Source organism: Eleutherodactylus coqui, chromosome 6 (assembly GCF_035609145.1).
Source record: "Eleutherodactylus coqui strain aEleCoq1 chromosome 6, aEleCoq1.hap1, whole genome shotgun sequence".
NCBI lineage: Eukaryota > Metazoa > Chordata > Amphibia > Anura > Eleutherodactylidae > Eleutherodactylus > Eleutherodactylus coqui.
In genome coordinates this window covers 231,976,135-231,993,468 of record NC_089842.1, presented here as the reverse complement: position 1 = coordinate 231,993,468, position 17,334 = coordinate 231,976,135, and positions in this window count along the sequence as shown.

Sequence of the window (17,334 nt, the reverse complement as noted above, 5' to 3'; positions counted from 1 at the left end):
CGCCGTTTTCTGGCCAAAAGTAACACAGGGAAGGCATTACAACTTCCTCCTGTGAAGTGCCAGCCCTATCCCACCCCCCTGCGGTGAGTGGCTGGGGAGATCAGGTGCCACCCGAGTATATAAACTGGGCCCGCCCGCGGCTCGCCACAGATGCACGCTGAGAGACATTAGGGAAAGTGCTGTCTTGCTGTAGCTGCTATAGGGAGAGTGTTAGGCTGTTATTCTTCGTCTTCAAGAACCCCAACGGTCCTTCTTAGGGCCACATCTGACCGTGTGCAGTACTGTTGAGGCTGCTTTTAGCAGTTTTGCTAATTTTTTTTTTTTTTGGTATATCAGGTGTGCAGACCATAGCGTCCTCAGTCTGCAGTCATTTTACAGAGTATAAGGGCAGTACTGGTGAGGCAGGGACAGTGGTACAGGGAAAGAGGTATACTGGCTATATAGGCAGTGGGCTTTTTCAAAAAAATTGGGAAAAAATACTATATTTGGGCTGCCTGTGACCGTCTTCAGTTTACTGCGTGTCTGCTGGGGGTAGTAGTCGCTCATTATTACCCAGCCAAGCCTGTGACCATGTACAGTTTACTGCATGTCTGCTGGGGGTAGTAGTCGCTTGTGTGTGCAGCAGACGCTGGGTCGTGTGGGGCGGTTGGGCAGCATGTTACCCAGGAGAAGTGGCAGCGGAGTGTCATGCAGGCAGTGATTGTGCTTTGTTGGAGGTAGTGTGGTGCTTAGGTAAGTTGTGCCTTGCCAATGAGGGTTTGTCCGAAGTAAAAATTGTTAGGGGGGGGGGGCTCACTCTTGCCGCTATTGTGGCTTAATAGTGGGACCTGTGAACTTGAGATGCAGCCCAACATGTAGCCCCTCGTCTGCCCTATCCGTTTCTGTGTCGTTGTCATCACTTTCTTTAATTTCCCAGATTTTCACACATGGAAACCTTAGCGAGCATCGGCGATATACAAAAATGCTCGGGTCGCACATTGACTTCAATGGGGTTCGTTACTCGAAATGAACCCTCGAGCATCGCCAAAATTTCGTCCCGAGTAACGAGCACCCGAGCATTTTGGTGCTCGCTCATCTCTAATTATGATCAACATTTGTTTAACTACAACACCCCCAATGAAAAATAAGCAATGAAGTATAGAATATAGAATAAAACAGAAATATAAAGCATTTTGCTAAATGTTTCTGTCAAATGATGTTATAAATACAGCCCAAATATGTATATATTAATATAAATTAAAAGCCGGAGATTCAAAAAAGAAAAAAAAAAGCACTGCGCATGCGCCGGGTGCTGAAGAAAGAAGATGCGGCCGTGCTGAATCTGGAGAGGTAGGAAACTTACCTTCTCCTCTCCATGTCCACGGGCACGCATGAATACCGCTGCAGGATTCGGCCGTGGAATCTGTGCGTGCAATTGGACATTGGGACTAAACATCTCAATTAGGGCTCAGTCAGACGGGCGTTTTTAGCCGCGATTTGCGCATGCGCATGCGTCCGGCGATTTTTTAAAACCATTGCTTTGCAATGGTATCGGACACATGAGCGCTTTTTATGCGCTCGTCCGATAAATTATAGAACAAAAAATCGCAGATCGCACCTATCTGCGATCTGCGATTCCTGTTCTCTTCTCTATATGCGCTCAATGGGGCCGGCGGCAGCAGCGCCGACCCCAATGAGAACATATAGAAGACAGATCATTCTTCTCTGCCACAGCTGTAACAGCTGTGGCAGAGAAGAACGATGTTTGCCCATTGAATTCAATGGAGCGGCAATACAGCCGCTCCATTGAAAGCAATGGGCTGCCGGCGTGCGCGGGGTGAATTGTCGGGAAGGGGTTAAATATATAAACCCTTCCCTGCAATTCATCCTAAAATGTGTTAAAATAAAAAAAAATTGTATACTCATCTTTCCGCTGCAGCCGGAGTCCAGCCGCGGCCGCTGTCAGTTCTCCTGAACTGCTTCTCGGCACTATTCAGCCGGCGGGGCTTTAAAATCCCCGCCTGCTGAATGATCTGCCTCTGATTGGTCACAGCCTGACCAATCAGAGGCCGGTTTCACTCACACACCCATTCATGAATTCATGAATGGGTGAGTGACTGCTGCCTCTCAGCGCTGAGCCAATCAGGGGCAGGTCTGACTCACACACCCTTCACACCCACTGCAGGACGGCCGCTCGGAGCTCCGGCTGCCGGCAGGTGAGTATACAATTTTTTTTTATTTTTACACATTTTAGGATGGATTGCAGGGAAGGGCTTATATATTTAAGCCCTTCCTGACAATTCATCCCGGGCTCGCCCGCAGCGCATTGCTTTCAATGGAGACGCCTGTATTGCCGTCTCCATTGAATGCAATGCGCTGGACAGCTCCGGCCCGTTTCTAATGAAACGCGGCTAGGAGCAGATTTTCGGGCGATTTGCGGGCGACTTGCGCGCACCGGTCACGCGATTTGCGGATGCGCATCCGTCATGCGATCCGCAAATCGCGCGAAAAAACGCCCGTCTGACTAAGGCCTTATAGAGCATAAAGTTGAAGGCATTTCGGAGAAACATGCTATGGTATCAATAAAGCAAATAGTGAACTCTCTGGCTACAAATTACACTGGCAAAAATAAAACAAGAAACATTTTAAGACAACTTGCCATGATTATTTTCAAAAAGATTCACCATATAGGCAGTAATTGCATAATGGGTTTTTTTGTACAGTGTTGTTTATAATTGGAAACCAAGAATTGTACATATTATTGTCCAGGAGAATACAAAATTGATCAGTCGGGGAATAATTATTTTAGATGTTACAGCATGAATGTACATTTCCAAACAACATAATATCCCCTCTTGTCCTCATTTTCTTTTTAAGTAAAGAATATAAAAAGAGGAATGTTCAGATTGCATATATCTGCTATGGTATAGAGATGCGGTGTGATGCCAAATGAAATATTAGGTTTTCTAATTTTATGGATTTATTAAATTCGAGTCAGTAGGCTACAAGTAAGTAAAATAAATGTTTTATCTATAAAAATATAGTAACAAAGTTTTCTACCCTTGAAATGTAATCCAAATCAACCTATTGATATCCCATTTAGTAAATTAAAAAGGCCTCATAATAGAACTCTAACTGGGGTTTCAAATAATTGCATTACTAAAAAAAAAATATTACTAAAATAAATAAAACATTTGTGGCAAATCAGGGCATTATTACTTTCTTCTTGTAATGATGTGGAATCCAACTGCTCTAACTCCAGTTATCACTAGAAAAATCTGACAGAGACACTATGTAGCACTTCAGCTCCTGTTGGTATTACTCAGCTTTTTTACAGGCTGCCTTTTTATAGTCAATGGACGACCATGCAGCCTGAAAAAAAATTAAGCCTGAAGTAGTACTGTGCTCTACTAGTACTGCTTTCACGTTGTCCTAGGAAAACAAAACAGGCAGCATTTTATGTTATTTTAAAAAGTGGTTATGTTGTATATCTACACTGGATGCCCACTTTATAAGAGCCCCCGACCCTTTCACAATTGGAACTTCCCTATATGAAAATTAGAGCCGCCATTTTTTAATGTGTTTTTTCTTATTTTTTTTTTACTCTATCATAATATACTATGTATATTGTCCATTTATAATATTGTACATCCTACATCCTATGCCCGAATAACACGGGAACAAAAATACATCATCCAAAGCAGATAGCTGAGTGTTTTCGTAAATTTTGGGAAAAATTATACAACCTGAAAGATGACGCCTCTACTCCTCAACCGACACAAAAAGAAATCTGGTCCTTTTTGTCTAGAGTTAATCTCCTGACCATCTCAGAAACCCAAAAGCACTCCCTGAGTGAGCCTATCTCACATAAAGAGATCTTAGACACAATTAAATTACTAAAATCCCCAAAATCCCCAGGACCAGATGGATTCTCTAATGAGTACTATAAATATTTCGCTGATCAAAGTATAGAACAAGGCAAATTGCCGACAGAAATGCTGGCAGGTACCATTCCCAAATCCGGTAAAGATCCCTCCTCTCTGGCTAATTTCAGGCCTATTTCTCTTTTAACCCCTTGAGTGGCGGGTTTCCTACCACCCTGTCGTGCCCACCAGGGCAGGTGTTTTAAAATGGTCTAATCATTGAATTTCAACTAATTTTGCAGTTGCGTCTCAAGAGCCATAACTTTTTCATTTTTCCATTGACACGGCCATATAAGGGCTTGTTTTTTTGTGGGACAAGTTGTGATTTTTTTAAACAGGGGGGAGGAAAAAAAGAAATGGGGAAAAAAGAAAAAAAGGGTCCATGTCATTAAGGGTTTTTAATAATGTATTAACTTCCTTCGCTGGGTCATTACGATGCATGGATACCACATGTGTGATTGTATTTTTGATTTTTAACAAAGTAAAGAGAGACAAGTATTTTTATTATTTTTTTAATAATTTTTTAACTTTTTTTTTTAATTTTAAATTTTTATTTATTTATTTATTTTTCGTCCCTTTAGGGGACTTCCACAGGGACCCATCAGGACCCCCTGATCACATTCCGGGGGTACGATGGTGACAGCCCTTTACATGCTGCAGTGACAGCCCTTTACATGCTGCAGTCACATAGACTGCCGCATGTAAAGGGTTAACACAGCAGAGATCGCAGGTTTTCTCTGATCTCTGCTGTAAGAGCAGGTACCTAGCTGTCCTCTCACAGCCAAGCACCAAGCTCTCCCTGCCACAGAGACCATCGGCTTGCTTCTGACAAGCCGATGGTCTCTATGGCAACCTGTAAACAAAGCAGGAGGTTGCCGGCATATCGGCAATATCTTCTGCTGGTTTTTCGAAGCCCTTGCACTGCTCTCTGTGGGTCTGTGCAGGCAGAGCACACTGTCACAGCTTGTGGCATTGTGCTCTGCAGCTCCCATAGTGATACATAGCCCGGAAATCTTCCGGGCTATGTCACTATGAGCAGTGGAGCTCGTCCCGGAAAATTTCCGGGCGTGCCACTCAAGGGGTTAAATGAGTGGGCATTTCTTCCCTATCCTCCCTGATTTATGCAAAAATTATTACCGCAAAAAATCCATATCGTTCAGCGAATCTAAATAGGATCCCCCTCTAGCTCCCCATGAAAGCAACTTTAGAGGCCTGGGGCAGACTTCTTAAAACTTCAGAAGGCACTGTTTCCCACCAACTAAAACAAATCCCTATGGAAACTCTAGGAACTCTTATCCACAACCTGCAAATTGACCCTTGGATCGAGAGGGGAATCAGATATATAGCAGAACTGTTTAAAGACAATATCCTTAGGTCCTTTACATCTTTAATGGAGGAATTCGGAATTCCAAAAGCAGACCTATTCAAATACTTTCAAATTAGCTCTTTTTTTTACAAAAGACTCTTATACATACATTTAAATTCCAACGCTCAATCTATACAAGTATAATGATGAGTAGACAAATTAAAAACCCTACAAGACACTTCTACGACTTTATGGTGGGAGATATGAAAACAGGGAAGAAGTGCCATCTTCTAAATTGGGAAAGAGATCTGGGCATAAATTATCCAACAGAAGTATGGCTAAAATCTTTCAGATACACAAAACAAGCTTCCAGTTGTGCAAATTTGATAGAGGTACAATTGAAAATACTAATGAGATGGCACTACACCCCCTTACAACTTAAAACTATACACTTAACTACAGAGGCCTCGTGCTGGAGAAAATGTGGCCAAGATGGCTCACTTTTAGAGATGAGCGAACTTCCTGGTCCGAGCTTGATACTCATTTGAGTATTAGCGTGTTTGAGATGCTCGTTACTCGTAACGAGTACCACGCGATGTTCGAGTTACTTTCACTTTCCTCTCTGAGACGTTAGCGCGCTTTTCTGGCCAATTGAAAGACAGGGAAGGCATTACAACTTCCCCCTGCGACGTTTAAGCCCTATACCACCCCCCTGCAGTGAGTGGCGGGGGAGATCAGATGTCACCCGAGTATAAAAATCGGCCCCTCCCGCGGCTCGCCTCAGATGCGTTGTGAGATAGCTGAGGGACAGTGCTATTGGTGCCGCAGCTGCTATAGGGAGAGTGTTAGGAGTTAGTGTAGGCTTCAAGAACCCCAACGGTCCTTCTTAGGGCCACATCTAACCGTGTGCAGTAGTGTGGAGGCTGCTGTTAGCAGTGTTGCACTTTTTTTTTTGGTATATCGGCCGTGCAGAGCATTGCGCCCTGCAGTAATACTACAGGGACAGAATTGTGTAGGCAGGGCCAGAAGACATATATTATTGACTGAATATACGCAGTGGTCCTTTTGCAAAAAAAGATTTGAAAAAAATCTATTTGGCCTGCCTGTCACTCTCCTCAGTGTTCTGGGTCCGTGTGTGCTGGGGGTAAAATTTCTCCAAATAAATACGCAGCCAGCTAAGTGTTACAGCAGGCTTGCGCCAAATTATTTCCTGGCTCTGAAATCACCGCTCTGTTGCACTTAATAACAGTGCAACACTGCAGTTCCGTCACACACATCAGGGACAGAATTGTGTAGGCAGGGCCAGAAGACATCTTATAGATTGAATATACGCAGTGGTCCTTTTGCAAAAAAAGATTTGAAAAAAATCTATTTGGCCTGCCTGTCACTCTGCTCAGTGTTGTGGGTCCGTGTGTGCTGGGGGTAAAATTTCTCCAAATAAATACGCAGCCAGCTAAGTGTTACAGCAGGCTTGCGCCAAATTATTTCCTGGCGTTCCGTAAGCGAACTCAGCCTCAAACCACAGGCCAATAAGCAGCACATTTAATTACAGTGTTGTGTTTCTGCATTCCTGGTAATACAGCATGCTGAGGGGTAGGGTAAGGCCTAGAGGACGTGGGCGCGGCCGAGGACGCGGAGGCCCTAGTCCGGGTGTGGGCACAGGCCGAGCTTCTGATGCAGGTGTATCGCAGCCGACTGCTGCGGGATTAGGAGAGAGGCACGTTTCTGGCGTCCCCACATTCATAGCACATTTAATGGGTCCACGCGGTAGACCTTTATTAGAAAATGAGCAGTATGAGCAGGTCCTGTCGTGGATGGCAGAAAGTGCTTCCAGCAACCTATCGTCCACCCAGAGTTCTGTGCTGTCCACTGCTGCAACTCAGAATCCTCTGGCTGCTGCTCCTCCTTCCTCCCAGCCTCCTCACTCCATGAAAATGAGACATTCTGAGGAGCGGGCAGACTCCCAGGAACTGTTCCCAGGCCCCTGCTCAGATTGGGCAGCAGTGGTTCCTCTCCCACCAGAGGAGTTTATCGTCACTGATGCCCAACCATTGGAAAGTTCCCGGGGTCCGGGGGATGAGGCTGGGGACTTCCGGCAACTGTCTCAAGACCTTACAGTGGGTGAGGAGGCCGATGACGATGAGACACAGTTGTCTATCAGTGAGGTAGTAGTAAGGGCATTAGGTCCGAGGGAGGAGCGCACCGAGGATTCTGAGGAAGAGCAGCAGGAGGACGATGAGGTGACTGACCCCACCTGGTTTGCTACGCCTACTGAGGACAGGTCTTCAGAGGGGGAGGCAAGGGCAGCAGCAGGGCAGGTTGCAAGAGGCAGTGCGGTGTCCAGGGGTAGAGGCAGGGCCAGACCGAATAATCCACCAACTGTTTCCCAAAGCGCCCCCTCGCGCCATGCCACCCTGCAGAGGCCGAGGTGCTCAAAGGTCTGGCAGTTTTTCTCTGAGAGTGCAGACGACCGACGAACAGTGGTGTACAACCTTTGTCGCGCCTAGATCAGCCGGGGAGCCACCACCAGCAGCCTCACCACCACCAGCATGCGCAGACATATGATGGCCAAGCACCCCACAAGGTGGGACGAAGGCTGTTCACCGCCTCCGGTTTGCACCGCTGCCTCTCCCCCTGTGCCCCAACCTGCCACTGAGATCCAACCCCGCTCTGAGGACACAGGCACTACCGTCTCATGGCCTGCACCCACACCCTCACCTCCGCTGTCCTCGGCCCCATCCAGCAATGTCTGTCAGCGCAGCGTCCAGCCGTCGCTAGCGCAAGTGTTTGAGCGCAAGCGCAAGTACGCCGCCACGCACCCGCACGCTCAAGCGTTAAACGTGCACGTAGCCAAATTGATCAGCCTGGAGATGCTGCCGTATAGGGTTGTGGAAACGGAGTCCTTCAAAAGTATGATGGCGGCGGCGGCCCCGCGCTACTCAGTTCCCAGTCACCACTACTTTTCCCGATGTGCCGTCCCAGCCCTGCACGACCACGTCTCCCGCAACATTGTACGCGCCCTCACCAACGCGGTTACTGCCAAGGTCCACTTAACAACGGACACGTGGGCAAGCACAGGCGGGCAGGGCCACTATATCTCCCTGACGGCACATTGGGTGAATTTAGTGGAGGCTGGGACAGAGTCAGAGCCTGGGACCGCTCACGTCCTACCCACCCCCAGAATTGCGGGCCACAGCTCGGTGGTGGTATCTGCGGCGGTGTATGCTTCCTCCACTAAACCACCCTCCTCGAACGCAACCTCTGTCTCGCAATCAAGATGTGTCAGCAGCAGCAGCACGTCGGCAGCAGTCGGTGTCGCGCGTCGTGGCAGCACAGCGGTGGGCAAGCGTCAGCAGGCCGTGCTGAAACTATTCAGCTTAGGAGATAGGAGGCACACGGCCCACGAACTGCTGCAGGGTCTGACAGAGCAGACCGACCGCTGGCTTGCGCCGCTGAGCCTCCAACCGGGCATGGTCGTGTGTGACAACGGCCGTAACCTGGTGGCGGCTCTGCAGCTCGGCAGCCTCACGCACGTGCCATGCCTGGCCCACGTCTTTAATTTGGTGGTTCAGCGCTTTCTGAAAAGCTACCCACGCTTGTCAGACCTGCTCGGAAAGGTGCGCCGGCTCTGCGCACATTTCCGCAAGTCCCACACGGACGCTGCCACCCTGCGCACCCTGCATCATCGGTTTAATCTGCCAGTGCACCGACTGCTGTGCGACGTGCCCACACGGTGGAACTCTACGCTCCACATGTTGGTCAGGCTCTATGAGAAGCGTAGAGCTATAGTGGAATACCAACTCCAACATGGGCGGCGCAGTGGGAGTCAGCCTCCTCAATTATTTTCAGAAGAGTGGGCCTGGTTGGCAGACATCTGCCAGGTCCTTTGAAACTTTGAGGAGTCTACCCAGGTGGTGAGCGGCGATGCTGCAATCATTAGCGTCACCATTCCTCTGCTATGCCTCTTGAGAAGTTCCCTGCAAAGCATAAAGGCAGACGCTTTGCACTCGGAAACAGAGGCGGGGGAAGACACTATGTCGCTGGATAGTCAGAGCACCCTCCTGTCTATATCTCAGCGCGGTGAGGAGGAGGAAGATGAGGAGGAGGGGGAAGACACAGCTTGGCCCACTGGTGAGGGTACACAAGCTGCTGGCCTGTCATCCTTTCAGCGTGTAAGGCCTGAGGAGGAGGAGGATCCTGAAAGTGATCTTCCTAGTGAGGACAGCCATGTGTTGCGTACAGGTACCCTGGCACACATGGCTAACTTCATGTTAGGATGCCTTTCTCGTGACCCTCGCGTTACATGCATTCTGGCCACTACGGATTACTGGGTGTACACACTGCTCGACCCACGGTATAAGGAGAACCTTTCCACTCTCATACCTGAAGAGGAAAGGGGTTCGAGAGTGTTGCTATACCACAGGACCCTGGCGGACAAACTGATGGTAAAATTCCCATACGACAGCGCTAGTGGCAGAAGGCGCAGTTCCGAGGGCCAGGTAGCAGGGGAGGCGCGGAGATCAGGCAGCATGTACAGCACAGGCAGGCCAACACTCTTTAAGGCCCTTGACAGCTTTATGGCTCCCCAGCAAGACTGTGTCACCACTCCCCAGTCACGGCTGAGTCGGCGGGAGCACTGTAAAAGGATGGTGAGGGAGTACGTAGCCGATCGCACGACCGTCCTCCGTGACGCCTCTGCCCCCTACAACTACTGGGTGTCGAAGCTGGACACGTGGCCTGAACTCGCGCTGTATGCCCTGGAGGTGCTTGCTTGTCCTGCGGCTAGCGTCTTGTCAGAGAGGGTGTTTAGTGCGGCTGGGGGAATCATCACAGATAAACGTACTCGCCTGTCAACCGACAGTGCCGACAGGCTAACACTCATTAAGATGAACAAAGCCTGGATTTCCCCAGACTTCTGTTCTCCACCAGCGGACAGCAGCGATACCTAAGCAATAGGTAGGCTGCACCCGCGGATGGAAGCATCGTTCTGTATCCCCATCAAAAACGGGGAACTTTTCGCTTCATCAATCTGTGTATAATATTCCTCCTCCTCCTCCTGCTCCTCCTCCTGAAACCTCACATAATCACGCCGAACGGGCAATTTTTCTTAGGCCCACAAGGCTCAGTCATATAATTTTTATAAACAATTTTTATACGTTTCAATGCTCATTAAAGCGTTGAAACTTTCACCTCCACCAATTTTTATTTTAACTGGGCTGCCTCCTGGCCTAGTTACCAATTAAGCCACATTAACCAAAGCGATTAATGGGTTTCACCTGCCCTCTTGGTTGGCCATAGCCAATTTTTCTGATGTGGACCCTCGCCTACAGTGTAATCAAAGGAATTTTTAGCCCACCTGCATTACAGCTGACGTTACATCCGCTGTGTTGGGCAATGCAATGGGATATTTTTATGTACCGCCGGTGGGTTCCAGGGAGCCACCCATGCTGTGGGTGCACAGGGAGTTGTAACTACATGTGTCCACTTCTAAAGAACCCCAGTCTGACTGGGGCATGCAGTGTGGGCCGAAGCCTACCTGCATTAAGCACGACATTACTACCTCAGCTGTGTTGGGCAATGCAATGGGATATTTTTATGTACCGCCGGTGGCTTCCTGGCACCCACCCATGCTGTCGGTCCACAGGGAGTTGTAACTACATGTGTCCACTTCTAAAGAACCCCAGTCTGACTGGGGCATGCAGTGTGGGCCGAAGCCCACCTGCATTAAGCACGACACTACTACCTCAGCTGTGTTGGGCAATGCAATGGGATATTTTTATGTACCGCCGGTGGCTTCCTGGCACCCACCCATGCTGTGGGTCCACAGGGAGTTGTAAATGCAACTGTTTCCACTTCAAAAGAACCCCAGTCTGACTGGGGCATGCAGTGTGGTCCGAAGCCCACCTGCATTAAGCACGACATTACTACCTCAGCTGTGTTGGGCAATGCAATGGGATATTTTTATGTACCGCCGGTGGGTTCCAGGGAGCCACCCATGCTGTGGGTGCACAGGGAGTTGTAACTACATGTGTCCACTTCTAAAGAACCCCAGTCTGACTGGGGCATGCAGTGTGGGCCGAAGCCCACCAGCATTAAACATGACATTACTACCTCAGCTGTGTTGAGCACTGCAATGGGATATTTTTATGTACCGCCGGTGGGTTCCAGGGAGCCACCCATGCTGTGGGTGCACACGGAATTCCCATTGCGGAGTTGTACCTGCCTGTGACTATATATATAAAAAAACCGCGGTCTGACTGGGGCATGCAGACACCTTGACAGAATGAATAGTGTGTGGCACATAGGTTCCCCATTGCTATGCCCACGTGTGCAGCTCCAGATGGAGGTGGCACAGGATTGGATTTCTCATTGCTTCTGTACAGCATTGTGGACTATCGCCCCGCCCCTTTTAAAGAGGGTCGCTGCCTAGCCGTGCCAACCCTCTGCAGTGTGTGCCTGCTTTTCCTGTGGCAGACGCACTTATAAATAGACATGAGGGTGGCGTGGCATGAGGGAAGCTGAAGGCTGGGCAGGGACAGTTTGGTGTGCGCTGTGGACACTGGGTCGTGCAGGGGGGGGTTGGGCAGCATGTACCCCAGGAGAAGTGGCAGCGGAGTGTCATGCAGGCATTGATTGTGCTTTGTTGGAGGTAGTGTGGTGCTTAGCTAAGGTATGCATTGCTAATGAGGGCTTTTCAGATGTTAAAGTTGTTGGGGGGGGGGGCACTCTTGCCGCTATTGTGGCTTAATAGTGGGACCTGGGAACTTGAGATGCAGCCCAACATGTAGCCCCTCGCCTGCCCTATCCGTTTCTGTGTCGTTCCCATCACTTTCTTGAATTGCCCAGATTTTCACAAATGAAAACCTTAGCGAGCATCGGCGATATACAAAAATGCTCGAGTCGCCCATTGACTTCAATGGGGTTCGTTACTCGAAACGAACCCTCGAGCATCGCGAAAAATTCGTCTCGAGTAACGAGCACCCGAGCATTTTGGTGCTCGCTCATCTCTACTCACTTTCACACATATTCTGGTCCTGCCCTTTAATTTTAAATTTTTGGAAGAATATCTATGTTATCTTAAACAAACTGACAAAACAGACGGTCTCAAATACACCAGACGCGGCTCTGCTACTCTTGGATCTAGAGAAAATAGAACCTGAGAGTAAACGGCTGATTGGACACATTTTGATGGGAGCAAAACTATTGTTAGCCAGGAAATGGAGAACTGCGGAGCTCCCTACAGTGAAAGAGCTGATACAATTGATCTCAGAACATAGCATATATGAGAAAATCTTCGCCCTTAAAAACAATAATCTGGTTAATTATGAAAATATGTGGAATCCTTGGAACAAAATGTTTCCGTTGTGATGTCTAAAAGTTACGTTTGACAAGTAAGGTTGTCTTGTCTGATTTTAATTTTCTTTCTTCCTCCTCCCCTTTTCTTTCTCATCCCCCTTTTGCTCTCACTGAATTTAACTGTAACTCTTTCTCCTCTTTCTTATTTACAAAATATATCGTACTGAAAATTGACACTCTACAGAGAACAAGGATGTAACCACCTGTTGAATCTATTTAGCCACTAAAGTTCAAGCAATATCTGTATAATCTTGCAAAGCAAGATACAATAAAAATCTATTGAAAAAACAAAAATCACCAACCGATCAAACTACCAGTTTGACTTTGTCAATTATGGTATGTTTTAGTTTGTTTTTCATATGCATGTGTTCACTTCAAGAGTCAGTATATTAACCCCCATTACTTTTTAATAATTTTAGTGTTGTTTTATTACTCTGCAATGTTTTTCTGCGCTTTCACTTGCCTGTAATTCCAAACAAGTGTCTTGAAGAGTTATTATTATTACTAGCTGATATACCCAGCTTTGCCTGAGTTAATTTGGTACTGGTGTTTACCTGGTATTCACACGGAAAATCTTATGAAGTCGTGTTACTTTGGAGATATCGAGGAAAAAAATACTTTCGGATGGTTGTTTGCGTTACCCAGGATACACCACGTGGAGGTAACCATGCAACATTTCCTTTATATAAAATGACATCAGGAAGTGAGAGAATTAGATTACTTATGCAAAATTTGGATGCTAATTCTTTGGCGTTTAGAATTGAATAATCGAGTTGGGACCCATTAACTTTTCCTATTTATGACATAATTAATGCTCGTGCCAAATTTCAAGTTTCTATGACATCGGTAAGTGAGAGAAGTAGATTACGTACGTAAAATTTGGATGCCTATTTTTTGGCGCTTAGAATTGAATAATCGAGTTGGGACCACTTATCTTTTCCTATTTATGACATAATCAATGCTCGTGCCAAATTTCAAGTTTCTATTACATCAGGAAGTGAGAGAATTAGATTCTGTACGTAAAATTTGTACGCTAATTCTTTTGTGATTAGAATTGAATAATCGAGTTGGGACCTATTCACTTTTCCTATTTATGACATAATCAATGCTTTTGCCAAATTTCATGTTTCTACAACATCGGGAAGTAAGAGAATTAGATTACGTACGTAAAATTTGGATGCTAATTATTTTGTGCTTAGAATTGAATATTCGAGTTGGCACCCATTAACTTTTCCTATTTATGACATAATCAATGCTCGTGCCAAATTTCTATTTTTTATGACATTGGGAAGTAAGAGAATTAGATTCTGTACCTAAAATTTGGATGCTAATTAGAGATGAGCGAACGTGTTCGTCCGAGCTTGATATTCGTGCGAATATTAGGGTGTTCGGGATGTTTGTTATTCGTAACGAACACCATGCGGTGTTCGGGTTACTTTCACTTCCTTCCCTGAGACGTTAGCGCGCTTTTCTGGCCAATTGAAAGACAGGGAAGGCATTACAACTTCCCCCTGTGTTGTTCCAGCCCTATACCACCCCCCTGCTGTGAGTGGCTGAGGTGATCAGGTGTCCGCCTGATATAAAAGTCGGCCCCTCCCGCGGCTCGCCTCAGATGCCGTGTGAGTTAGATGAGGGACAGTGCTGTTTGTACCGGAGCTGCTGTAGGGAAAGAATTGGTAGTTAGTGTAGGCTTTAAGACCCCCAAAGGTCCTTATTAGGGCCACTGATAGCTGTGTGTTGGCTGCTGTTAGCAGTGGCAATTATTTTTTTTCTCAAAATCGCCTCTGCAGAGCGTTGCACCCGGCATTAGGGACAGAAGTGCTGCATAGGCAGGGAGAGTGTTAGGAGTGAGTGTAGCCTTCAAGAACCTCAACGGTCCTTTCTAGGGCCATATTTAACCGTGTGCAGTACTGTGCTGGCTGCTGTTAGCTGTGCTGCATTTTTTTTTTCTTCTCAAAATCGCCTCTGCAGAGCATTGCACCCTCCATTGATACTGCAGGGAAAGAATTGTGTAGGCAGGGCCACAACACAGTTATTATTCATTGAATATACGCAGTGCTGCCTTTTGGTGGAAAAAAATTGAAAAAAATTCTATTGGTCCTGCCTCTGTCCGTCCTAAGGGCGGTGGACACGTGTCGGCTGCGTGTGCAACGTTTAAAAATCAGACGCACCCAGCTACGGTTTACTGCTGGCTTCGCCATTTGCTTTCCTTAATTGGGAAAAAAAATACCTGCTCTGCCAGAGTTAATAACTCTGCTACCCTCACGTTCTGTGCCACATTAGCAGGGCCACAGCACAGTTATTAAACTTCTCATGTTCATTGAATATACGCAGTGCTGCCTTTTGGTGGAAAAAAACTGAAAATAATTCTATTTGTCCTGCCTCTGTCCGTCCTAAGGGCGGTGGACACGTGTCGGCTGCGTGTGCAACGTTTAAAAATCAGACGCACCCAGCTACGGTTTACTTCTGGCTTCGCCATTTGCTTTCCTTAATTGGGAAAAAAAATACCTGCTCTGCCAGAGTTAATAACTCTGCTACCCTCACGTTCTGTGACACATTAGCAGGGACACAGCACAGTTATTAAACTTAGATTATTCATTCACTAGAGGCAGTGGGGCCTTTCATTTTCAAAAAAGGGAAAAAATTATATTTGGCTGCAGTCTTGCGCCAATTTATTTCCTGCCTGTGAAATCAAATCACTGGTAATACAGCATGCTGAGGGGTAGGGGTAGGCCTAGAGGACGTGGACGCGGCCGAGGACGCGGAGGGCCAAGTCAGGGTGTGGGCACAGGCCGAGCTCCTGATCCAGGTGTGTCGCAGCCGACTGCTGCGCGATTAGGAGAGAGGCACGTTTCTGGCGTCCCCACATTCATCGCCCAATTAATGGGTCCACGCGGGAGACGGTTATTAGAAAATGAGCAGTGTGAGCAGGTCCTGTCCTGGATGGCAGAAAGTGCTTCGAGCAACCTATCGTCAACACGCAGTTCTGCGCCGTCCACTGCTGCAAATCCGAATCCTCTGTCTGCTGCTCCTCCTTCCTCCCAGCCTCCTCACTCCACTACAATGACACCTGCTCAGGAGCGGGAACACTCCCAGGAACTGTTCTCGGGCCCCTGCTTAGATTGGGCAGCAGCGGTTCCTCTCCCACCAGAGGAGTTTATCATCACTGATGCCCAACCATTCGAAAGTTCCCGGGGTCCGGGGGAAGAGGCTGGGGACTTCCGCCAACTGTCTCAACAACTTTCTGTGGGTGAGGAGGACGATGACGATCAGACACAGTTGTCTTGCAGTGAGGTAGTAGTAAGGGCAGTAAGTCCGAGGGAGCAGCGCACAGAGGATTCGGAGGAAGAGCAGCAGGACGATGAGGTGACTGACCCCACCTGGTGTGCAACGCTTACTCAGGAGGACAGGTCTTCAGAGGGGGAGTCAAGGGCATCAGCAGGGCAGGTTGCAAGAGGCAGTGCGGTGGCCAGGGGTAGAGGCAGGGCCAGACCGAATAATCCACCAACTGTTTCCCAAAGCGCCCCCTCGCGCCATGCCACCCTGCAGAGGCCGAGGTGCTCTAAGGTCTGGCAGTTTTTCACAGAGACGCCTGACGACCGACGAACAGTGGTGTGCAACGTTTGTCGCGCAAAGCTCAGCCGGGGAGCCAACACCAACAGCCTCACCACCACCACCATGCGCAGACATATGATGGCCAAGCACCCCACAAGGTGGGACGAAGGCCGTTCAGCGCCTCCGGTTTGCACCCCTGCCTCTCCCCCTGTGCCCCAACCTGCCACTGAGATGCAACCCCCCTCTCAGGACACAGGCACTACCGCCTCATGGCCTGCACCCACACCCTCATCTCCGCTGTCCTCGGCCCCATCCAGCAGTGTAGTTCAGCGCACCGTCCAGCCGTCGCTTGCGCAACTGTTGGAGTGCAAGCGCAAGTACGCCGCCACGCACCCGCACGCTCAAACGTTAACCGTCCGCATAGCAAAATTCATCAGCCTTGAGATGCTGCCATATAGGGTTGTGGAAACGGAGTCCTTCAAAAGTATCATGGAGGCGGCGGCCCCGCGCTACTCAGTTCCCAGTCGCCACTACTTTTCCCGATGTGCCGTCCCAGCCCTGCACGACCACGTCTCCCGCAACATTGTACGCGCCCTCACCAACGCGGTTACTGCCAAGGTCCACTTAACAACGGACACGTGGACAAGCACAGGCGGGCAGGGCCACTACATCTCCCTGACGGCACAGTGGGTGAATTTAGTGGAGGCTGGGACAGAGTCAGAGCCTGGGACCGCTCACGTCCTACCCACCCCCAGAATTGCGGGCCCCAGCTCGGTGGTGGTATCTGCTGAGGTGTATGCTTCCTCCACTAAAGCACCCTCCTCCTCCTCCTCCTCTGTCTCGCAATCAAGATGTGTTAGCAGCAGCATGTCGCCAGCAGTCGGTGTCGCGCGGTGTGGCAGCACAGCGGTGGGCAAGCGTCAGCAGGCCGTGCTGAAACTACTCAGCTTAGGAGATAAGAGGCACACGGCCCACGAACTGCTGCAGGGTCTGACAGAGCAGACCGACCGCTGGCTTGCGCCGCTGAGCCTCCAACCGGGCATGGTCGTGTGTGACAACGGCCGTAACCTGGTGGCGGCTCTGCAGCTCGGCAGCCTCACGCACGTGCCATGCCTGGCCCACGTCTTTAATTTGGTGGTTCAGCGCTTTCTGAAAAGCTACCCACGCTTGTCAGACCTGCTCGGAATGGTGCGCCGGCTCTGCGCACATTTCCGC